The sequence below is a fragment of the Lepeophtheirus salmonis genome, chromosome 5 (assembly GCF_016086655.4).
Source record: "Lepeophtheirus salmonis chromosome 5, UVic_Lsal_1.4, whole genome shotgun sequence".
Taxonomy (NCBI): domain Eukaryota; kingdom Metazoa; phylum Arthropoda; class Copepoda; order Siphonostomatoida; family Caligidae; genus Lepeophtheirus; species Lepeophtheirus salmonis.
The window spans coordinates 13,462,826-13,489,527 of NC_052135.2; the positions used below are offsets into that span (position 1 = coordinate 13,462,826).

Consider the following 26,702-nt stretch of genomic DNA (forward strand, 5'->3'; position numbering starts at 1 on the left):
ACACTGGATTTTTATTATTGTTGATAAGGATCATAAAAAAGGAGCATAAAGAAAAAACAGACATTGTAGGGTTTTAATCCCCCTTCTATGGGACTTCATTATATTTGGTGTATGTCTAAAAAAATACTTATTTAAAGAAGTAGATGAACAACATACCAGGCATTTTTTCATAGAGAGTAAAAAAAAAAAAATAAACAAAGTAACAACAATAACAGAGATTTGCTTTTACATAGTTAAATATGTAGTATGGAATCTTCATAAAATAACTTCCTTTTTAGTACTAATGTATTTTTGTAAGAAGATTTTGTTGTTTTTGAGCAATTGGAAATTGTTACAAGTCTCCATTTAAAGAATACATTCCCCTAGTATCTTAACTAAGGGGTTCTCAAAATTATATTTTGGGGGTTTGGTATTTTGGATTTTTTTTTGAAAAAAAAACTTGAAAAATTATTTTTTTTCGGAAAAAAATGATTAAAACATAAATTCCATTTGTTAATTTTTTTTTACAATAAATATTCAAAAATTCATAGAAATTCTGAAAAAATTTAAAATATCTACAGCTGTTCACAAAAAATTATGATTTATAAAATAAAGTATAAAAAAATCTATGGTTATTCTCAAAAAATTTTATTTTTTGGAAAAAAATTGAAAAAATTGAATTTCAAATATTAAATTGATTATAGAAAAATTTATAACTACTTTCAGAAGAAAATTTTGGAAAAAAAATTGAAAAATTACATTTTTTTTAAAGACCTTTAAAAAATTTAATTCAATTTCGAATCTTAAATTTTTGGAAAAAAAATTTCAAATTTTAAATTTTCTATTAATGTGGGGAAATTCCTTAATTTGGGGGGGGGTACTACATCACTTCCAGGGCAACCCCTGCCGACGTCTCTGCTTAATGTAATTTGAGAGTTAAAATTGAGATATAACTCCTTGTTTCGGAATGGGGTCTATCTAAATCCTTGAATTATAGTGGTGAAATTCTCATGATAACTTGAGTATATTCCTTGTCGTACTCACGTCTTTTTCCCCATACAAGATGTTGTTTTTATGATACTGCAGATGACGTCACTTTATAATTTTTGTCATCATACAACTTTTTTTCCCTGTATAGAACTCACATGGTTAATTCAGTTAAAAAGCAAAATTCATGGGGATTAATTAATTAGTTATCATTCGCCCTAGCGGACAAAACATTGTTAATAAGCCTACTACTTTGTACAAGTATGGATCTCGTTGTATTTGATTCGCCACGTGATGTATAGCATGGGTTGGCAACCTTTGAGACATGGAGTGTCAACTTCAACATTTCTAATCAACGAGTGTGCCACTATCAACAATATTGGTAAAAAACACAACCTAACTAAGAGAATATGTTCTAATTTGCGCGTGCCAGTGAATATGGCTCCGTGTGCCAGCAGTGGCACGCGTCCCATATTTTCCCAATCCTGGTGCATAGCTTTGGATATATGTATTTGTTATTTTATATTATAATTATATAAACAGGTTCTAATATTGTAACTTTGAACTATGAAGGGCTCTACTCTTGGAGAGTAAGAAATAAGACCTATTTTCAAATACAAATTAAAATAATACTATTTAAATTCATAACAAGCAGTATTGGGATACGATGTTTTATATTTATTATGGAGATGTGACGTCATTTCTGTCTCTCTAATTAGTTATGTAAAAAAGTGAAAAAAATATATCAAAAAAGAATATAATATTATAATGGACATAGGACTTATCTTTATTATATTTTGATTTCAAATTATTTTATAAATGTTTTTAGTAAAACTTGTCGATAAACAACATATTAATTAGAAATATGTTCCTCCTTCAACCATCATGAAGATACATACTAAGACTAAGTCACTAATCCTCTTCCTAACTCCCTTTATTAATTCATATTCAGTAGACGGGTTTCCTTTTTTTTTTGTTAGAAAAATAATTCGTTTTTTGAACTTTTATTTTTTTTTGTGGTGCATTTTTGAATTGGCAGCCCATACCTTAGAAAAACATTCAACCACGGGGAATCAATATAGTTTTATAGAAAAAAATCAGCTTATTTGCGAAAAAATAAACTTAACCCAGGAATTTGGTCGGATCAGAATGAAACATGTTCGAAGGAACATACCTCAAAATTTTGATCATCATTTATTTTATGCTTAAAGTATGTATCTGTCTCTGTTTTTGAAATAAATACCTATGCATTTTTATCAACAGACATACAACTACAATATTATATTATAGTACATAACGATTAATAGGCTCAAAGATTCTAAGACTTTAAGCTATGAATAAATCATTCCTGGAGAGCAGGAAATAATACCAACTTCAAATATCATTTGAAATTTAAATATCTAATAACTATTAAATTTAATTGCAAGAACTGTGTGGATATGATATCTTATTGTTTTCTTTGGAGATGTAACGTCATTTCCCCCTCTATAATTAGTTATTTAAAAAGTTATCAAAAAATATATTAATATATGAAAATAATATTATAATGGAATAGGGCCCGCTTTTTGTAGTTGCTACCTGAATATATTATGGTTTTTTTATTTTGCAAAACTATTAGCTTTATTCTGGAAGAGAAAACGTATAATATATAAGAATAAAGTAATAACTTGTGAGTAAACTCATGAAAAACGGAGAGTAACAAAGAGGTTTTTTTTTCGGGAGTTATTTAATGTAAGTCGTTCTTGGAGTTAGACTAGAATTGAGGATCGAATGCAGAGTAATTCCATTTTATATTTCCTTGCTATTTAAGGAGTTGGATTTGTTTTTATTTCTATCCTCTCACAGCTACTTTCAGCTGATCTAATAAAACATGATGACAGCATAGCTGTTCTCCTCAGAATTATTCTTCAAATTGTCAGGGTGACCTCATACATTCTCGTTTCTTTTTTTTATATTTCATTGGATAAATATATTTTTTATCTATGAAGATTATGTATAATTTTTCAAAAATCAAAGTCAATTAAACGTTGAAGGCTTAATTATTATTAATAAGGGCTTATGTATCTTAAGGCAAAATGGAAGGAGTAAAATCGTTGTTTTCCATATTTGAATAATTTTTTGCCATAATTATTTAAAAGTAAAAAAAATGTGAAATTTTACCAATTGACCATACGATGAAGGTGCGTAACAAAAGTGTTGAAAAACTTTTTGTTATAGTTGAACAAAGTACTCGAAGCAATGTATTTATTTGCAAAAAAAAAATATATATATAATTCATTGTGTACTGCATTAAGAAAATATATTTATTTTTGTAAATTTGTCAATTTTAATGCATTTATTTCATTTTTTTCCTTCTTTGTCAATTTATTTCTAATATAACTTAATGGGTTTTTTAATGAATTCCTTGCTTGGTCATGGAACTATCTTATTGGTTATTGCATAATATATTTATATTTCAATAATAATATTATTTATTAAAAGAAGATGTGTGTTTGTGTGTTGTGTGAGTTTTTTTTTTTTTTTCAAATTAAGTTTATAATTAATTCTCTCCCTAATAATATGTTATGTATTATTTATTAACATCTACAATATTTTATATGTATAAAAAACGACTGGATCTTACAGACATTTTTATTTTCTCCAATAAATGCCTGTTTCTTTCTAGAAAAAAATAAATACACATTTAACTTTTAAATTTAACTGATTGTTTCTTGATATAGTTTGTAATAGTACAACGACATTTATGATTATTTGAAGAGTTACCATTGACATAAAAAAATATAAATAGTGTTGTATCGGCTCAAACAATTATCAAATCAATTTTAGTAGATGTTTTTCGACCCTAATTAAATAGTAAGCTCATTGTTAAAATTGAAAAGTCAGCCCGAGTCAACTTCATATTTATAATTAAGTTCTTCTCATCTCTGCGGAAATATCAAACTAGAAATATATATATTATGGTTTGGTAAAGAATAACACCATCTCACAGTTGCTAAAAATTCTTGGTTTTTAGTAGGATTGTGAATTTTGCTGAGAAGAAGTTGACTTAAAGGAAAAAAGAAAAATACTAGTTAGGTACGAGCCTCAGTTCTATCATGAATGTTTATTGTCAAATAAAGTAGCCTACGTTTTTCTAATCCAAAAATTATTATTAATATTTTTTAATTTGAAAAATTAAATTTTTTGAAAAAATTTCAAAATTAAATTTAAAATACACAATTTGATATTAAAAAATTATCAAAAATTCACAACTTTTCAAAAAAAAAAAAAAAATTGGAAACAAATTTTAAAAATCTAAAGCCTTTTCCAAAAAATTGAATTTTTTGGAAAAGAAATTCAATAATTAAATTGCACATATAAGATTTTATGAAAAAAAAACATTAAATTTTTTTGAGAAAAATTTAAGAATAAATAATCACATTTTTGGAATTTTTTTTTGAAAAATTATATTAAATTTTCTAGAAACAAGCAAAAATTCCTATAAATTGTAATAACTTAGAAAAGTAATAAATATCTAAATATTAAAAATAAATATGAATCGGAATAGCAAATTAAACTTTGTTTTCCCAATTCCGATTCTAGAAAAAAACAACCGATTCTCCTACTCCTGATTCCGATTAATTATCCTATCACTAGTTATAAGATGAAAAAAAGCAAAGACAAGTCCCACTCTGTATCAAGCCAAGAATTACTCGGTTTTCGATCCCCTCAATTTTACTTTAAGTCCATCACGAACTTACATTAATAGCTTCCCAACAAACCTTCAGTGTTCCTCTCCGTTATTTATAAACCCACATACTTATTGTTATAATTTATACTTTGATATTTTCTCTTAAAGAATAAAAAAATAACAATAGTAGCTTATGAAAAAAAAGCAGGGTTCAAGTTGACAACTACAACTGGCACGCTAAAAAGTCCTTCAGATTTATCAAATAATCTAGAGACAATATATAAATCTTACAAATTCAAGAGTAGAAGTACCGTATATCATCTATCAAGAAATTGTACTATTGAGTGTCTGATGGAGGCCTGTGAATATTGGCTAAATTACGGTGAGCGAAAATTAAAAAAATAAAGAATAATGGTTAGAAGGAGTGCCCTTATAATTTTTTTTCTCTTTATTTTGAAATTTGAACATAACAAGGAACAAGGAGCAGTATAGTTTAGAGTAGTCTCTGATAGCAAATATGTTGTCTTTTAAATTTACCATATCTTTAATGACATTCTTAATTTTAGATTTATCTTTTTTTCTTCAGATCTGCCCAGCGCGGTTGAAAAAATGCCTAATTATATACTTCATCTATAGAATTTTGGGATTAACATCTCTATCAAAAACAAACAAATACAACAATATGCCACAAGATTTAGACCTTGGAACACCCGCCAGTTAAAATCCACATTTATTATTGTTATTTAAGCCATAAAACACGACAATTATCTTTAAAATTTTCAATCACAGTAGGCTATGCTTTTTATTAAAATTCACGTTTTTACGAGTATAATTTTTTAATGAAATAACTATATAAATGAAAATCAAAGGCAATAACAATTGATAAAAAACAGTCCAGCATTCAAAAGTTAAAGTAAAGATGAGGTATTTTACCTTGAATACAGCTTCTAAAGCTAAAATTAAATAGTAAATCTTACATCATAACTAAAGAAGATTTACCGTAAAATAAAAAGTTCGATTTTGATAGACTTTTTCCGTTTAGCTCTTAATTTACACTTATAGAATACTTAATAAATATACCCGTGTACACAATATTGAAGCACACATGATATCATCTATAATCCATCAAATGAGTTGGTCTAAAACAAATGTTAAATGAAACTGATCCAGAGTGAACTTCTTTCAATGCCTGAATTATTTGTGTTCATTAAAAATAATATCGGTCTCCGACGGGTCTAGGATTTTCAGACTGGAATCCAACCCTAACACCTTTAACCCTGGATTCTAATCCAGAAACATCTTATTCAATTATCGATTTTCTTTGTTCTTTATATGTCAAAGTGTTTGTTGATATTGAAAGAAATAAACAAACACTGTCAATGCAAACATTCAAATATACAGCATCATATTGTTTGTATATATCTTTAAACATATAGAACCTGATTGGGCCTTTCTTTTTCTTAGTATTATTTTTTTGTCCGATTAAGAATGCATGACAAGAAATATTCTATGTCTCTTTACAAAAATAATAATTTTTTCTATTATTTGTTTATTTGCCAATAAAGAAGAGAAAATGATGAATGCAAAAATCATTTTTTGATTGCATAAATTCGAGGGTGAAAATAAAAGTATGATATTTCTCCTTGAGGCAAATCTTGCTCCAAAAACGTTTTTTTTTCTTCTTTATTCATGTTGATTTCAATCTTACTTTGTTGAAGAAATAACCTATAAGTTTTCTTATCTATTTTTATTATTAACTTAGTTTAAGTAATGCTTTTGGCGGCAAAAACTTTATTGCTTTTATGTTTATGTTTGACTATACAAACTCATCATGATAACTTGATCCATTCAACTTTATGTGAACATCTTTTAGGAATATTTTATGTTTTATTGATATTTTTTTTATAAAATCTCAAAACTTCTCTAGGAAGAAATACCTTCAATTTTAAATGTATTCTGATCACATTAACTTTACTCTAAATAATTAGTATTCTATGGTTAACAAAATGAAATATCCTGGACTCAACGAAAAAAAATAACACTTATCTTTCAAAAGAAGAATTGACAAACAAAAAAGAAATAAACATTTACTATTTATAGTAAAAAATGTCTAATTTAAAAAGTTTTTTTATGTTCCATTAATTGTACAGATGGAGTTGCACTGATTAAGTAAAAATAAACACTATCGATACAAATGTGATAATGGTCCAAATACTCGTGAGTTTTATTTTTATAAAATTGCACATTTATGTAACTTTGATACAAGACATACCCACTAATAGAAATCATTTTAATCACTATTATTGTTCATATGTAGAACAATAATTCTATATGACATAGGAATTGCCTTTCAATTTCATATAAATAATATGTATTTACTAGTCATGGAAATTTTCCCCCCCCAAAAAAAAAAATAATTTGGATGCTTTCATAAACCCACAGTCCTTTACAAAAAATTAGGTTTCAAATCTAAAATAAAAAAAATAAAAATCAAGTATCAAAATTTTTGCACGAAATTTTTTTTAAATCCACAGTTTAATCATAAAAAAATATTTTTTTTGGAGAAAAATTCACAGAATTATATATTTTGCAATAAAATTTCAAAAACCCACAGCTGTTTATAAAAGAATTTCAGAAATTATATTTCAAATATAAAAGGAAAAAAAAATTCAAATATTCCATTTCTGGAGAGAAATTTCAACAATCCATAGCTGTTTAAGGAAAATTAAATTTTTGAGGAAAAAAATTTTGTAATATTAAATTAGATTTCAAATATGAAACATTTTCGGGAGAAATTCTAAAAATTTAGAGCTACTCACGGAAAATTAAATTTCAAATTTTTGTGAAAAGAAAAAATTTAATTTGAGGGGTACGCAGTACCTCCAGCACACACACACCCTCCCCCTCCGACGCCCCTGATTATTAATAAACAATACTCACAGAGTAGATGACGACTAAATTTTCATTTGTACATACCAGCAGGTCCTATTTTATGGAGCTCTGACAATATATGTACTCTAGACCTATAAAAAACACACTTTTTGAAGCTTTGTTAGGTATCCGTATTTTTCCCCATGCTTTGACATGTGAGAAGAAATAAAATCTTTTTTTAGGGATTCTGAATACACCCTATACTCTCGCACTTTTTGCTTAGAGTTTTGAAAATTGTAGTTTTTTTCGAAAAATTAAACTTCTACAAGTACTCATACACACATAATCTAGCAACATATATATGTAACAATCCTCTCTATATGATGGCTTATACTCATCACACCAAATATGTTTCTAATAGGGCGATGATAAGGATGATTAATGGATGTGCTACAGTTTGCTTAAATAAAAGGTTGCGCCCTAATTAATATATTAATTATAGACATTAATACAAATTATGTATAATAACATACATAAACACATATGTCATATTTAAAAAAAGAGAAATAACTAAATATTTTTAAAGTCAATGCAAAACTTTTTTATTCTACAAATATATTAAAAAAAGGCATTAGATTGATAAATTATCAGGTATTATTAGTCTTCATCTACTCTTTATTAGTATTGTTTACATATAATATTGCATGTACTATTACATATTAAAAGTATGAATGTATATTGTCGCCGTAACGTACAAAAATAATTGCAAGTAATGTCGAAGTTATCAAAGGGTTGATGTCTGTGGGTATCAAATGAGATGCGCCCTCTATATTATTAACATACGTTCTTCTTTATTAGTTCTACCATTTGAATGTTTTGGTCAACTACAACGTTCGAAATGAACGTAGTTACACGGACAATTACAACAGCTTAGCTGTCCTGACGTTTTATTAGATTAGCTGTGGGCAGCTATCAAATGAGAGAAATCACCATAAATCCCACTCCGTGGTTACCAATGATATAGGTAGGAATTACTCCGTTGTCGATCCTCAATTCAACTCCGAGTCCAGTATGGACTCGGAGTTATAACTTCACACGAAATCTTCAGTGTTTTTTTATTTGTTTTTTTTTTTGTCTTTTCGCACGCAAGTGATTAATTTATAATTTTATGTTCTCTTCAAGAATAAAAGAATAATGATAACTATTATTGGGTCGGTCTAAAAAAAATAAAAAGACTTTAGTTCTCTCAGTCCGGTCCCAATAAAATGTGTCATTCATAGGACCAGTCCATATTGGTCTTTTGTAGAAACTACAACACTTGTGGGAGATGTGTGACTAGAACATATGATAATCCATTCTCGCTATAATTTATTATTTTCTTTGATCTTATATTCTTCAATCCTAGCTATGTGTGTAGAAAATAAAAATATAGCCAGGACCTTAGGTCTGAAAGGCCGATGTATCAGTCCTTAGGACCATGGAATGGTAAAAAATATTGGACTAATAAGGGTGGGGGAAAAAAACTGATTAGGCAATCCGTCCAAGGACTGATCCAACAATAATGATAACAGCTTCACACTCCTCAATTCTCATTTTTTCCCCCTAAACTATAGCAATTGGCGTATATACAACTTTGATATTTTTCAAAAAAAAAATTAGTCCATTTATCAGCGTATTAGTGCTTAACAGAATGGCCACCTCCGAAGTATAGTGTATATTATGTATAATAACTAGTGATAGGACGATGAATCGGACTGGGAGGGTCGGGTGTTTTTTCTTGAATAGGAATTAGAATTGGGAAGATAATATTTAATTTGTCATTCGGATTCTTACTTATTTCTGGTATTTAACTTATTATTACTTTTCTAAGTTATGAAAAAAAAAAACACAAAAAAATTAATACTCGAAATTTTTTTCCTTCAAATTTAATTCTGGATTGTCTTTGAAAAAAAATTCCAAAACTAGCAAAATGGTCTTTGTTTAAATCTTACTAAAATGTTAAAGAATCGGAATCGGCATTGGGAATTTTTACGAGAATTTCATCAGCATCGGGATTTGCTTTTTTTTGAATTGTTCCATCACTAATAATAACCACAATTCCTTGTGTACTATACTACATATACCTATATAGCTTTACATATATGAATAAATCAAACTCACCATGATATATAGGATAAAAAAGGATATATTTTTACCAAGTTACATTTCTTTTTTTCTTTGAAGATCAAAATCCATTTGGTTTGGAAATTGTGTATATTACGTAGTTTGTATTTTAAGATAATTTATAAAAAGATATAGGATAAGAATAAATAACTTTTGGAGTTAAATGTATGTATTTGTATTGATATACAAGATAAAAAGACACTTGTGTATTAAATATATTATTACAAATAAGTAAGGAACAGAGGCAAAAGTGTCTACAAAATAACTTTTTTGAAATAATATAAACAGAAAACTCATTCTCTGAGCTTCCTTTTAACATATTTGTATACTATATAAGAAGATTTATGTGTGTTGCTTCATCAAAAAAAAGAACAAGAAACACAACAAATCCTTCTTATAATATGTATGTTTTATTATTGAATGACATTAAGATTATGATTGATGTATCATCAACGTTATTTTCTGAATACTACATTCACTGATGGAACATAGCAGCTGTGCAGTTCTTGTTTTCACTTTTTCTTTCTTACTTGATTCCCTTTGCCTCCACAGTCCTCCATTCCGATTGTATGAATGGGAATTTATGATAATGGATAGTAAAGAAAAGCTCTGATAAAAGCAAACACTGCATTTATTCCCCTCATTTGACTGGTAAAGAACATTTGACTATTTTTAATTTCCTTTCATTCAAATGATGCTCCTATAAACATTCAGAAATGGAGTCAAACGTTATTCATAACGTAATTCCAGCTACTAGTGATGGGTTCGCTATGGAAATCTAGGATCGGTCTGAGACCTTTATAATTTCAACTAATTTGGATTGGTCTGGTAGTAAAATTCGGTCTACTAGAACAAACAAGGCGACATAAATTAATAAAAACAAAGTAGCAAAATACGCTTGCTAGATTGAGGAGATCTATGGTTGTAGTGACATCTTATTTTTTTACACGCCAGATGTCGCTTTTTATGGTAGCACAAATGATGTTTTTTTTTCATTTTTTCTAATGCTTTATGCAGATTCTCCTTCCCTTCGCAGAATTTATCTTATTCATTCAGTTAAATGGGCGATTTCATGGGGACTACGTAGTTTGTTATAGATGAGTATTTAACGCTCCTAGCGGACTAAAAAGAAAGTGTCGCTACGACCCCTTTATTGTAGAAATATTGATCAAGTGGTCTTTGTTTTTCTATTTTATTTTGAAGCTTTTGAACGCTGTCGGAAGATATTCTTCCCTTGAACTCAATCTGCGTAGTTTTTATTCATGGTTGCTTCTAGAGAAGAAAATAGACATGACTTATATGGATTTCAAATACCATTCCTAGGTCCGATGAAGTAATTGTATGCCTACTTATACTTGATCAATGCAAATCCATCTGACCAAATAACGGAACATTATTGAATATTCTTTTCTGTTTTTCTTTAGAAAATGAAGTTTCGTTCTACAATTTTAATTTCGGTGCACGGTTTGAATTAATGCATATACCGAAATATCAGTCTTAAAAAAACTCTCTTATGACCGAACCGAACTAAAAAAAATACATCGAACCGAGCCTCAACACTACTAAATACATATTCTGTAATGTAATAATAAAACTACTACATAACTCCTTTATATCTAATGGTAAAGTGAATGATCCCGTGTGCTGACTCAACATCTCCCATCAAAAAAATATTCGCTACGTTAACACACATATAAATATGTGTGTGTGTACCTTTAAAATGGGAATAAATTGAATCAAAGACATTAAATTACCATTTTCTCCATTAGATGATTGAGTAATTGATTTAAGTATCTCATAGAATTTAGTCAAAAAAAAGATCCCTTTGTACTATCAAAAAGATACCATACCGTTGTATATATTAAATATTACATACATAAAAAAAATATAGATAATAATTAACTTTTTTTTATCAACAGCAGCATTAAAATATAAAACCCCTAAACACAAAAGTTATATACCTATATGTTTATATAGAGAAACGTCCAGTTTGTAAAGAATTAGAAACATAATCGTAGAAAAAGTCAAAAATTATACATTTCATTTCAAATTTTCCTCCAAGGCTTTTTATTATTATTCTTATATATATTTTACCTGCCTTTCTCTTTCTTTCCTTGGGAAACAATGAACTTCATTTTTTATCAATCTCAAGTTATACTCGTATATACAATAGGCATACTATTATATATACGAACTGCTTTTAAAGATAAAACATCCAACCCGTCCCTCAATATATAGTTCATATAACAGTATACATACATCCTATCAGCTACTCGCAGACGAAAAGATGAACATGTGATTTATTTTTCTCCAAATTTAGTTGGCTGCCATAATACTTTCAAGGGACATCTGCATAGGGTGGTACGGAGGTACTGGAGCCCCCCCCCAATGAACGAATTTTTGCTATTTACTATAAATTTTTTTCGTCAAAAATTGATTCAGCACAGCAAAAATTTTAAAATTTGAAATTTTTTTCAAATTTTGAGTATCAATGGATTTTTGAAATTTTTTTCACAAAAATTTAATACTTAAAATTTCATTTTGTGATTTTTTTTCTTAAAATTTGAAATTTCTAAAAAAGCTATGAATTTTTTATCCAAAAAACATAATATTTGAAATTTTTTGAAAAAAATAATTTTTGAAAGTTCTTTTTTGAGTTTTTTTTTTCCAAAAAATTATTTTCTTGTGAATAATTATGGATTTTTGAATTTTATAGCAAAAAATTTAATGTTTTTTTTTTTTGTGAATAGCTTTGGATTTTTGACATGTTTTTTTTCCAAAAAATTTTTAATTTCTAAAAAAGCTAGGAATTTTTGATTTTCTTTTTGAAAAAAACTTATATTAGAAACGTATTTTTTTGAATTTTTTTCCTAAAAAAACTTAATATTTGAATTTTTTTGAAAAAAATGGATATTTGAAACTTCTTTTTTGAAATTTTTTTCCAAAAAATTAATTTCTTGTGAATAATCATGGATTTTCGAATTTTATAGCAAAAAATGTAATATTTAAATTTTTTTGTGAATAGCTATGGATTTTTGACATTTTTTCTCGAAAAAGTTTAATTTTTAAAATTCCAAAAATCAGTCCCCCCCTCCCCCTCCTTCTAATAAAAAACGGACGCCCCTGCTTTCTCTCTTCTAGGCCACAGTGGTGCCATCAACAATTGTTGAATTCACTACGCAAATCACTTAATATATCAAAACATTCTTTTAATTGAATATTAACAAGGTGAATTCTGCAATTTAGCCCTAGGACTGCATTCCAAATCAGTCCGTTTTTTCTTCCCATTTCTGTATTTTTTCTAATCGGTCCGGTCTTTTTCACCTTATCATCTGACTGAAAGATCAATTAGTGGATCCAATAGTCCTAGCTATTTTTTTATTTTCTTCACTCCTAACTTAGATTGAAGACAATAAAAATGAAGAAAGAATAAATAATACCTTTCTAATGTATAACAATACTATAAAAAAATACGACATCAATGCATTTTAACGTTCCAGAATTCAGTTCTAGGATCGCTTCCATAGCCAGGGATTTCTCCTCGATCTTATAGGCGTTTTTTGTCACTTTTTTTATAGCTCTGAATCATTACCTAATATTTATACAACAATTAGAATTAATTTTTCTACTTACCTAATAATAACTGGCACAGAATCACGAATTTATGAGGAAAGTTCATTGTTTCGAATAGATATCCCGCTGTGAATTGGTTTCTCTCTCTTATGCTGTAACAGAAAGAAGAAATTCCAGGATACTCAGGATAAATGAATGATAAGTATTCATATGCCTCTTTTATGAAAAGCACATTCTGAAAAGTAAAGTATACAAATGTTATGTTAATATAAATTATTTTTTTCTTTCTTTTTCTATAAATGTATGTATGTATGGACATTTTGTCAACCTAGAAGGCATTAGATTTAGGTATATACTCATAAATAGATGTACCAACATATCATCATCTACTCCATTTTATTTATAAACTGAGGGGGGGGGGGATGAATAAAGTCTTGAAGGCATTTCTCTATCCAAAAAAAAAGTACAAACTGAAGAAAACTTTGGATAAAAAATGATCCAAACTTTATCTGCACGTTTCCAAGGAAATATATGCCAAACTATTGACTCATAAATACATAAAAAACTTGATATAAATATTGTCAAATGGAAACGTGGCGTTGATAAGTATCATATTGTACACAGTCCTAACCCTATTATGAAGGTTGTAAATCTTCCGTATGTAAAAAAAGGAAAAAAAAACAAAAACGAATGTAAATATTATAACCCTGAGAATTTGAATAATGTTGCCATAAATTTTTGTAAAGAATAATTACTCTATTTGTACTTAGGAATAAAATTACTATGTAAGATTTACACTACAATCAATGACTGAAACAAGAACACACACACGTGACAATAATATTAATAATACCACAACATTATCTCCTTCTCAAAACAAAAACATAAAACTTATCAAATATCAATTCCATAGCGATCTGGCGGTCTAGAAATTTGATTCGATCTGTACAATTCAATATCTTCAGGAGCTGAATAAACCTTTGGTGAAGAAATAGGTGGAGTATATGAAGAATCAAAAGTGAGTAGTTTCTCAGTAATATAAGATGCGCATGGAGCTAAGTCCATAACTGACATAAATAACTCCTTTCCACAAGAATATTTAACTATAGCAAACGACAGAATTGCTGTTAATTAATTCCACTTCGTCCACCAGAAGATCATTCACAAATCTTTGTAGGATTACAGGCTCTAGATTCATCAACAAAGATGGTAAAGAGAAGATATTCTTGGAAATTGGAAAACTCTTTCATGAGGAGTGTAATTAGTGGAGGGACACAACAATGATCTTATAACTACAGATATGATGTATGTAAGAGCGCGAGTAGAAGGTGGGAGTCAGACATATGGTCTCCCTGAATTAAGATAATTCTTAATATCAGCTGGCTGTTATATAAATAAGGGGAGATAAAATGTATTACTGCAATAGAGAAGATAATCTTCTACGTTTAAAATAACAATAAGATATGTGAGATTTCTTCTTTTAGAGGGAGATGTTAACAGCCCCAGGATTGGTTAAATAATGACCATAGAAGAAGAAAGAGCACACGCTCAACCGTTTTTCCTTTTCTAATCGCTATACTTAGTTGTTGTTTTTTCTTTACATACACCTCATCTTTAATTATAGCTGGAAGCTAAAACACAAGACCCACTCTGTATCAAGCAAGGACATTAGCCAGAATGACTCCGTTTTCGATTCTCAAGGACTTACACTTATAACTTCCAGTAGTATAATATGGGATGTAACTTTATAAAGAAGTTTGGAATTTAAGAAAAAGTTCAAAAATATGAAAAATCCATAGCTATTTACCAAAGATTAAATTTTTGGAAATTTTTTTTTTTTTAAATCTATAGCCGGTCAAAAAAAAAATATTTATCAAATATCATTATTTTTTTTTATTTCACAAATCAACAGCTATTCACAAAAAAATAATTTTGAGAAAAAATAATTAAATATAAAAAAATTTATTATTTAAAATTTAATTTTTGATATCTTTTTTCAAAAGAGGTAATTTTTCAAATTATTTTATTATAAGCTATGGATTTTTGAAATTAAAAAATTAATTAATGGTTGGATTTTTTTCAAAAAAAATTCCAAAATCAGTCCCCTCTCCAAAATATAATCCTCTAGATGCCCCAATATATATAGGCAATATGGTTCCAATATGAGTTTTGAACACCCCCTCACACTTATGTTTAATTTGTTATGTTTAAATATATTTCTGCAATATCTGTAAGATGAGGACTGGTATATAACAAGCCCTCTACGGCTCTTAATTAAATTTCTTTATTTCCTATATGTACAATGTAACTATCGTTATGATGGTTAAAAAATGGTCTAGATCAAGAAAAAAAAAGGTTTTAAAAGCTTTACTTTTTTTACATGATGATAAAAATATATGAGTATTTATCTTTTCCTAATCTTAGTAAGTCGCTTAGAATGCATTGATGAAAAAAGTAGGCTCATATATGTATTCACTATCTTTACTTTTTACTTTCAAAACTAACAAATAAATATAAACCTTATCTAAAGTTAAAATGTTGTAGTATCAATCAGAGCTGGACTAAACAAAAGAAAAAAACTAGACACGTGTCAAGGGCCTAATTGGACCTGAGGTTGTTTACTTATATAAGTTTGTAAACAAAGTGAGAGAGAGATGTTTTGCAGAAAATTAATGAAACTCCCATAAGAATAAAACATGTGCATATTACTTACATCAGTGCTTTTAATTAATTGTTTAACAAAATTAGCATGCCCGAGAGTAATAAGTAGAAATAATGGTTGTCAATGTAAATTTGTTAAAATAAAGCAGAATCCCAAAATTGTACGATAATACATTTGTATCACATGTCAGAACCTACGTAGTTTGCATTAGTTGGAGCAAAGAATATTTTAATAATCATAGAAACACAACATATCGTCTATAAATTACGTACTATAAAAAGAAAACAACCTGGATTGATTTGTACATATTGTTCAATTTTACGGAAATGTTCTAATTAGTAATAATTTTTTTACAAAAAAAAATAGTATTGCTTCTTTGATATTTATTTCTAAATATTCCGGATCGGGCATTAGCAATAAGTCTTTTTGATTACCGTTTGTCTACAGGAAATGAACTCTTTTTGAATGTTACGTTATATATTTAACCTATATTTGAATAACGTACAAGCAAATTTAAAAAAAGTATCATCTGCATGCGGGCTTGACAATCTGTACCTATGGGGTAAAAAATATATTTCTCACAGTGTACTTTTAATTTGGTTATTGTTCAAATGGTTAAATCCAGATATTTCAATAATAAATATTATTCAAATATAAATTCCTTTTTTGGCTTGAATTCATTTGTATAAAATGTATATTCCTTTGTTTTATAGATGAGTCTTGTTGTCCAAGAGAAAAAAAATCTTATCATTCAGGATGTTGTTTTATTTTCCCTCAAGACAGCGCAGCTCTCTGTCATTTGTTTATGAACTAATGTAAGTAAGCAAAGCTCATGTCCCATGATGAATGTTTGGATGCGTACCAATAAAGACCAATAGGGATGAAATCAATCAATATTCAGAACACTGATTAAAGTTTTACCGTGCTACAAAAAAATACTTATTGTCAAGTTCACATTCAATTCATATTTTGAGTGTTCAATCAATGGTTATATAAATCGTCCTAATTTCATGATTTTGTCTGGCAATATTTTTTACAAGATAGGCATAAAACATAAAAGATTAATATAAAAATGCATAAACATAAAGATTTTAAATTGAGTATTCTCAATTGATTTATTTTATTTTTGCAAATGAGTGGGAATAATTGAGTAATTATCTTATTTTTTAATAGTTTTAACTCAATTAATGAAATGGAAAATGCATTTTTTAACCCTTAAAAAAAAGGATTTTTGAAATGTTTTAATTTGTATATTCTCTGATTTGTTTTTATTAGAAAGTTCTTTGATTCAACTCTTTTAGTTGAATTTTTTACGTACAATATGAATGCGATGCATTATTTCCTCTCTTGTAGCAACTACCAACTGATTTTCGGCCTTCTTTGGTATTTTTTGTATTAAAGGTTGCGTGAGTACATAAAATGTAACGACATGATATATTTATTGAATGTTTTATTATCTTAAATAAAGTATTATTTCCATTTAAACTTACTATATAATTCTTTGAAATCCGATATCTTTGAATTTAATCAAAGCTTCTATACTTCTTTACTATTAGCTCAAAGGGAGAAGCAGTCTCCAGAGAAATCTAGATCAATTTATTTTACTTTATTAAATTCTAAGGCATTAATTGCTAGAAAGCTTACAGCCTATTAGCCAATATACCCTTACGAACTTATAGCAATTTTTGTGACATCCGCTGCAAGATATACGAACCTTTCCTTAAAAATCCGTAATACTTAGGACACATCCAGGATCCTGGAGTCAGAAGAAGTGAAATTAAATCCATAAGTATCATTCCAACATAAGAAGCTACTAAAATCAATCCTCGGAAGGATTAGGATCTCTAACCCGGACTCTTGATTGCTAGTATTTATTTTGGTTTCAATTATTTTTATATAATAAGTTTTAAGGATGTGTTTTACTAATTATGTTTTTATTATTATTAATGGCTTCATTTTTTTTTTTGAATCAATAACACTGAACTCCCCCACTCCACTAGAATAGATTGCTTGCATAGAAAATGCTATTATTCATCTGACCTTTTTAATAATTCTTTTTAAAGTTCTTATATGAGTAATAACCATAATGTTAATTTACTTTGTACAAATTTAAGAAAATACTAAATTCTCACGATATGGATATTTAAACATAATTGTTCAATATGTGACATATCAACATAATAAAAGCTGGAATTGTGTCCATCAAAATTGATAAGTAAGCGGAAGTAATATATTAAGTTCTGATCTTTTAAGTATATTACAAATTTTTGTTATTCGTTGGGTGAAAGCCACGGTTTTTAGCTATTCTATTACGTATAACCAAAATCAAATATAAAATGTGAAACATAGAAATATAGGTGCGTGGACAAATCGTCTCAAATGTGACTACGACAAATCCAAAATGGACAGGACTTAAACAGAAAATCTACAAAGTATGAAAATGTTAATAAAAAATTATCTAATGTTTTTAATAAATATGAAAGTATGGGTACTTTAGAATATGTACGTTGAATTAGTCAGAATTCAGAATTTTACATTTACATATTGAAATGTAGTATTTTCGGTTGACGTTCTGTTGGTCGACATTTTATACGGTAGACATTTTTTACGGTTGAAGTTTTGTGCATTCGACGTTTTGTTGGTCAACGTTCTGTCAGTCGACGTTTTGTCTGTCGACGCTTTGACCTACTTCCGATATAGATTGGTTTAAATATATATATACTCTAACTTCTAAGATCTTAAATTTAAAAGGATTAAAATGAAAAAGCTCAAAACCTATATTAATTTCCTACCATAAAAAAATATTTTTCTCATATAAAAGTGCATAAAGACCTTTAAAAATATAATTTGATCCTTTCTTTTGAAGTAAAATAGCAAGAAAAAAAAAGCATGTTTTCTTAATTTATGTCTACACGTCATATAAATGGATATATTTTTGATCCGGAAACTCATTCTGGCACCGACTCTAATGTGCATACTTCTATGTTTCTTTGTTGTCTTTTGTCATTGGGCCAAAAAGTATATATATATATATATTGTATAAAGGCTTTAAATCGTTACTCTCTCCACCTAACAATTCCTCAAATAATTTCCCTATCACTTCTCAAAGACTGGGTTTTCATTCTGAAAATGACAATTGACATCCTTTTTTCCTTTTCAATTCTATGTATGTATTTCTTTACTTTTTTTCGTTCTTTCTTCCATCTCCTTGCCATTTTAACCAGTAAGAAAAAAGAAAAGGGTGGTAGATTGGCTCAGAAAGTAGAAACCAAATGAAAGTTTAGTGATTGATGAAAACTTTTTATTTTTACTTCAATGGAAAGGGAAAAAATATAATATTATACATAGTACATACATATATATAATCCTAACCAAACAGTTTGAAACTGTCTGAAATAATGATGAAAAAGGGGGGGACATTTGACCCCCCTCCCCTCTTCCCTTCATACCATCACAACTTTTTAAGTATATATATGTTCTATCCCTTCTTTATTTGATTTGAAATATAGTCAAACTCCATAATATAAGGAATATAAATTGATTACTTCCATATACCTAGGACTTTGAATCCTAAGCCATTTTTGGAGTGCAAGTTATTTTGTTATTGGCAAGATAAACAATCTTTATTTATTTAATTTCTAAAGCTGTCATAAGCATTCATTCATTCATTCAAGTGTAACCACAAGCTTGTGTGCTCATGAATGTCCTTGGTGGACTTGTGGTAGAATTGAGGATCTAAGACGGTGTAATTCCCGCCAATGTCCTTGTTTGATACGGAGTGGAACTTGTGTCTACTTCCTTCATTTTACAGCTGCCCCTATATACTTTAATAAAACGTCATGATTTGTAAAGTGCTCACTTCTAAAACATTCCTCAAATTGTCAGGGTTACAAAGTTAATTTTCGTTGTTTTATTTTTTTAAATACACTAAATATACATATATCACGCCATGCTTCACAACTAAAAAACAAAATTAATTAGTTATAATTTTTGTCAATTTTCTGCTTCTTTTTCTTTAATCAGTGCATTGAACGTTTATTGATTGCATTCAAATTAGCTGTGGTTAAGCTATGAACGAGTTTCGTCTTTTTTTTTACTTTTGAATTAGTAAAATGAAGAATTACTTTTTTTTCACCTTAACTGTTGTCATTATTATTTAAATGCTGAATCGTGAACTTTCTTTCCTGTTAACATTCAATTATATTCAAAGCCTGAAAAGATGGAAAGTAACCTTGAGGATTTGTTGGAGAGTTATAATTGTAAGTCTTTGTTGTACTCATAGTAGAATTAATTATCGACATCGGAGTAATTCTTGCACGTGTCCTTGTTTATTTCCTTCTTCCCTCAACCTCTCGTCTCGTTCATCTAAATGCAAACCCCTAAACAAAATATTCATAGATATATAAAAAAAAGTGAATTTTTACCAATTGTTCATACTATGAATGTGGCATTAAATTTTTTTTTGCAGGATAGCTTATTTCAGTCCTGAGTACTCCTGATTGTTGAGTAATAATTGCAGAGCAGGAAAGAATTGGCTAACATATTTTTTTGGGCCTTTTTCCTATTGGGGAAAAGCTTGGGTGATACAATAAAGATAACGGCGTGGTATATTATGTACATAAGGAAACTTAGAATTTTTAATTTATATTTGATAATATGTAAGGTTTTATTTACTATTATGATGGAAAAATATGTACAGACATTACAAATTTTATTCATGTACATATTTATCATAAAACATTCTCCTTAGCCTTGTAACATATAATTACTTTTCTGCAAGTAAAAACGGATCATATAAACATGCATATAATTCTAATAATACAAATTTGCATACGTATTTTATTGCTGCAGATTTTACTGATATAGGAATAATGTTTGGAAAATCATATTTATAAAATGTTAATTTTTACACCATGTCGATAACATTTTAATTTAATTCTCTCGGACTGTGTAAATAATATGTTAATTATCCACGGTATGAGCAGCTTCGAATTTAAAAAGTGTTCTTTAAATGAGATGTAGGCAAATGTGTTTGTTGAAGAGAAAAGGGTATAGGACCAACCCATACAAAAGACTGTTACATTGCCTAGTGCTATATTTAAAGAATAGTATATTAATATGCTGATTTTTTCCTGCTTGATTTTAGCATAATACTAGAGTAGGTTTGCCCGGCGTTGCTCCGGATATTAGGAAATTAAAATTAACTAAGAATTATTCTGTTAATATAAAACAACAAATAAAGACCTTAAAATTATTCTCGCTGCATGTTGACATTGGTAAGTACCTTTTTCAACCTTTTTCAACATTGAAATAGAGTAAGTTTGATCCGCGTTGACTAAGACATTAAGAAATTAAGACCGTAAAACATGTAAAATTATTCTTGCTAATGTTTAACAGGGATTATAAGGTTTAGGGAAGAAAAAATATTCAAGTTAAACTATCGTTTGCTCATCTTTCAAATTATTGTCAAAAATTCTTTGTCTCATTCTCTTTTGTTTTTCTTTCTTTTCTAAATCTTATCATTTCCTTTTAAAAAAAGTCTAGAAACATAAAAACTAACATGCAGCAAGAATCATTCCTAAAATGGTACGTTTTTTGTTTTTGTTTATGAAATAGTCGATTGTTAGTCAACAAATTGTTTTTTTAGAAAAATGTTTTTCAAAAGCCGTCATGCCCGGAAAGACAAAAAATTTATTACCAAAACCTTTTCTAAAGCCTTTAAAAGTTACATAAACTTTTTTAGTAAAATCCATTCATTGCTTTGGGACTGATTGCAAGACAAACACACACAGACATTCGTGTTTAAACATTAAAAATACGTGTCACCTACATATTTTACGTTCTAAAGAGCTGAATTGGCCCTATGTAAGCCAAATAAAATTTTTGAGGCTACATATTTAGAAAAATCTCGTTATTTCACAGAAGACAAATTGTTTCATTTCTTTAATTCAAATAAAAAATCTACATGTTTGTGCAAAAGTTGTTAATAACGTTTAATATAATTATTTAAATGTCTATTTTATTTGTGATATGCATAATGACAGCCATTCTTGGTAAAATTGATCTGATGAAGTAGAAAATGGGATGGAGATAATTTTCCTAGTTTCGCCAACTTGTCATTGTCCAATATAATGACGTTTTGGTCTATGTCTAACATATGAATGCCCTTTTAGCCGATTTTGATACCTGGTTTGTTGATGTTTTGACTGTGAAGACATCACCATGGATATTGGATGATCATTGTTCAAACTGATTTCAATTCATTGTAATGAAGAATTTAAGGTGCAGTTCATAAAGCGCTCTCAGTAGTTTATGCTTCAAAATTAAATCCCTCTCGCGTATCCAACTTTATGGACTACTGCAAGAAAGTTATTGATAGTTTCCCATCTTAATATGGAAAAGGAAAAGAGTTGCCAATCTTGTTACGAAAAAAACAAGATCTGTTATAAATCTTATTGCTTTATATATATATTACTTATGAATGTGTACGATGTGTGTCCATAAAGTAAGGTGACTGAGTTTGTACCACTTATAAGTATTTTTTTTACTCAGAATAGTTTCACCGTATGCCATTGTCAACATTTTTTATGTTTTGGAGCACTTAATTTTATTTTTACGCCGAATTAGATGCAAATTCTTTAATCCATGTTTTTCAATGGCCAAAAATCGCCGAACACCCAAACAACCTTTAACGGTTACGCTTCTCACAAACAAACTAAACATATTATATAGCTGAAACAGTAAAAATATGTTTGTGGAGAGTGTACTTACATAAAAATAATAGAGTATACCAAATGTGCCTAACCTCTGAAATTTGAAAAGTCGCCTTCTGTTTTGAACACACCTTACATAAACATATAAAGGCAATAACTACCCTTGCTAGGCTCTTTTCCTTTTTTAAAATACTGGCTATGCAAAAGGCACCACTCCATTATTATATAAAAACTCAATAATATTGACAAGCAAAGTATTTGCATACCTACATACAACATAGACTTAGAAGTTTTACTCTGTTTCAAAAAAATCAATAGGAGTCCGTAAAGTGTGTGTTGTACCTATAATTTATGCATTCCTCCCCCCTCCTTCCTTACTTTGCATTATAGGTAGGTAGGCAAATAGATTTATATGAAATGTGCTTATTCCGGAATTTTTTTTTATATTTTGTTAAATGATATTTTTTTAGAATAAATATAAAAAATGGATAAATAAATTTTATGATGGTAATAAATATGATTCACCTGTCTATGTAAAAATATAAAAGTATATTACAACAAAGATTCGGTCCGAAACATATTATTATTTCTTCAGTTTGGTATTAAGTTATTTTTTCGTGAGCCATTTGTACCGATATTTCGGTTAAAACTACGGCCGCAGATCATGTTTGTAAATTGAACCATTTTTTAATGTTGGATAGTTGTTTTTTTAGACTGGATGTCTCCCATTCCTAGTTGTAGCAGCTGTACATATATGAGGCACTTCAAATCAGTTCATTGTACGGATGCTTACAATTTGAAAACACATATGTTCTTTACACTTAGAGTGTACCGATGCATCGGAATCGGCCCAATAATGCCGATATCACCGATAAATATGCATATTTATTTATATGGATAATATGCACGTTTGTAAAAGAAATTAATTGAATGTAACAATTTAGAAATAACCACATTTTTAGTCCCCATATATTTGAATTGTACCATAAGTCGTTTAAAAAGTCCGAAGCAGTAGGAGTTGGGTTGATCGGTTTACTACAAAACCAGTAAGTAACTTCTTTACTAAATATTTCGTTTCTGTATGTGTGTTAAACAATATTTTTTATAACAGAACTAAAGTTGAGTGCATATTTTCTGCGTAAAGTTCAAGTCATCAGTGTCCATCCCGGGTCCATTAAAAAATACACGAGTCTGGACTCAAGCACTGGGGTAGACATATTTCAATTCCTAAGGCAAGCATATAAAACTCTGTTAAAAACTGGAAACAGTTCAGTACCATTTGATCTCATGTGGGGAACCAGTAAATGATAGAAAACAGCGAATTGTCAGTGATGCAAATATAAATGATTAAAGGAAACAATTTTTTTATTTGTTTATGAAATGACTTAACACATAATAAGGAATCTGGAATCGTCTATAAGGATGGTATTGGTATTGGCTGAAATTTTGGTATGTGTACATCCCTACTTCTATCCTTTGCATTCAATCTGCACATTTTTCTCGATCTGGACCGATATTTACGTTTGAAATTCTTAGGCCAATGGTATCAATTTCCTGTTTCAAAAAGACTCAGTCCCCTCTCACAAGGCCCGCAAGATCCTAAGCTTGTTGAAAGTAGAGAAGGTGCCCTTTTGGACCCCCACACCTGAATCCCATAGATTACTTCTTTTAGGAGGAGTTAGAGAGGAAGGTTTCTTCCAATTTATCAATTCCTTGAAGTCCTTCGTCGTCAAGTACTGGAATAAAGTGCCCCTGCAGACGTGGCCTAGGCTACAAACCCTTTAGGCCTCTTATCGATCGAATGATTTGCGAAGATGGCGTACACAGAGTGAGGGATTCCAAGTGACAGATTTTCGACAGAGTCTTTGGAGCAGACCCTCACAAAATATCTAGTAACCAGAGGATGTTTACAAGGAATTCCATATCCCACCTGCACACTTCTTCATTGATGAACATCAATCCCTAATTCGGGATCCAACTCTCAAGAGGGATTTTATTTTACCTTTTCAAACTTTTTATTTCTCTCTCTCTCCCTCTCTTTCCTTCTCTATTTTTCTTTCTTTCTCTCTTTTCCAGCTAGGGCAGTCTAAATATATGGACTTTTCTTATGAGATCAATTTAAAAGTGAGTTTTATTCTTGAAATACTGGCGTGGCTTTATCTCAAATTGACAACGATATAGAACGTCATTGGGGCGGCTCTTTTTTAAATTAAAGTTCATACTTTCAGCTATCCAATGAAATACTTTTAAAATTTTTGAAGATATTCGTCTTGAAGCAATGAGCCTCTGAATAAAAAATATCTATTTCAACTTTCAACAATGATAACTCGAGTTATAACCTTGATACTTACATTTTAAAATAGTTTTATAGTTCAAATGCTTTGAACTTTTTAAGTAGAAAAAAATGTATTGCCTTTTTTTCTGTAGGCCACAAGGCTATTTTAGAAAAAATAAGACTATATTTGGAATTAGGGTATTAAACTGTTCTGATTTGAAAATATGCTGTTCTTGTTTGCTGTTGGACAATGTAATTTGTTGTGGAGTTATAATTATAAGTCAACTATGAATATAATAGAAGATCAACATCGGAGTAATTACAGTCTATGTCATTGCTTGATATGGAGTGTGCCTGTATTTATCATACCTAGTCACAGCTAATTCAATGAAATTAAATGATGGCTAAGCTCAGGGTTCCGATGCTTACTTTTGATTTCTTTTTTTCTTCTTTTTTACATACTGCAAGTGCTTAAGGATTTATAACCCAATGTTTGTTAAGTACTTACACATTGAATAATAATGATAGTAATAGCAATAAAAATACAATTGCCAATCTATTCATTTTGTTATTTTTTTTTTTTTACCGAGAGTGAGTGAGTTGCTCCTGCATCTCTTCTCAGTCTCCCTCTCTCTTGTGACAGTCAGAAATTAATGCATCCCCAGAGAGCACTTCGATGTATCTAGCTAGAGTGAATGAAGAGAATAGATGTAATAAATTTGAGGAGAGAAACTAACTCAATTGAAGATAATAATGAAATGGATGATATCATAACAATACCCCCAGTCCCCATCCAGAAAAAAAGCCTATTTATTGAAAGCAATTATTAGCCATAAACATATGTATGTAGGGAAAGAAAGGGGCTAGTTACCATGAAGGGAAGTTGGCACATTTCAATTTTCTATAAAGTTTCTTTGATAGTGTTGAGTAGGGCGAGAGTGGGGCTTCCTATAAAATTAACAGGGGCGTCCGCAAGGGGAGGGCTGGAGTGGTTGTAGACAACCCCGCCCCCAAAAAGCAGTATTTTTTATTCTTATTATAAAATGTAATATTTAATTTTGTATAAATAGCTAGATTTTTGAATTTTTTTCTAATAAATTTTTTTTTCTAAACAGCTCTGAATTTTTGAAATTTTTTTCCATAAAAACATGATTTTTTTAAAATAGCTATTGATTTTTGAAAAAGTAAACCACCTTAGAAAAAAAATATAATCCTTCGAACGCCTCTGACTAAAGTTACGAAAATAAAACCACGTGATCCATGTTTGTACAAGGTCGTGTTCTTAAAGACACTTTCTTTGTACACCATTGTATATATATATAATTTGTATATTGACTAAAAATTACAGTATACTCGTTCATAGAGGAGAGCAGGCGGCTAGTTGGTTCACTTTTTGGCATATTTGCAGCTTTGAAGATATATTGAAATAAAATATTTTTGTTTGCATAGTTATGGAACATGTGGCGTCAATTTCAAAACATAATTAATGGCACTTTAGCTGTTATACGTATATCAATGTAATTTTTAGCAAAAAAAAAAAAGCACTCTCATTGACGTATCGAGGGATATATTTTACCTTCTTTAAGGACAGTCAAGAGGGATTGTACAGAACCGCAGTCATTGGTCTTAAATAAGAAACAACACAGCACTAGTTGGAATGATTAAATAATATTTTTTTTTTAAATTATGGGGTTTCAAACCCAAATATGCTGACCTCATGTTATTTCATTTCCTTTTGCAAATGTTGTATGTATATAAAAATGAATTTATAGTTAAACAAATCTGCTATGCAGTGCATTTTAAATTAAG

General features: G+C 29.0%; 1 protein-coding gene across 1 annotated transcript in view; it reads right to left on the bottom strand.

Moving 5' to 3' along the window:
* The window catches only part of LOC121117075 (cell adhesion molecule Dscam1-like), a 219,158-nt gene that overhangs the window by 179,675 nt on the left and 12,781 nt on the right, over positions 1-26,702 (bottom strand). Inside the window, 1 exon segment of the mRNA XM_071888296.1 lies at positions 13,304-13,478. The gene's annotated coding sequence lies outside the window, so the exon portion shown is untranslated.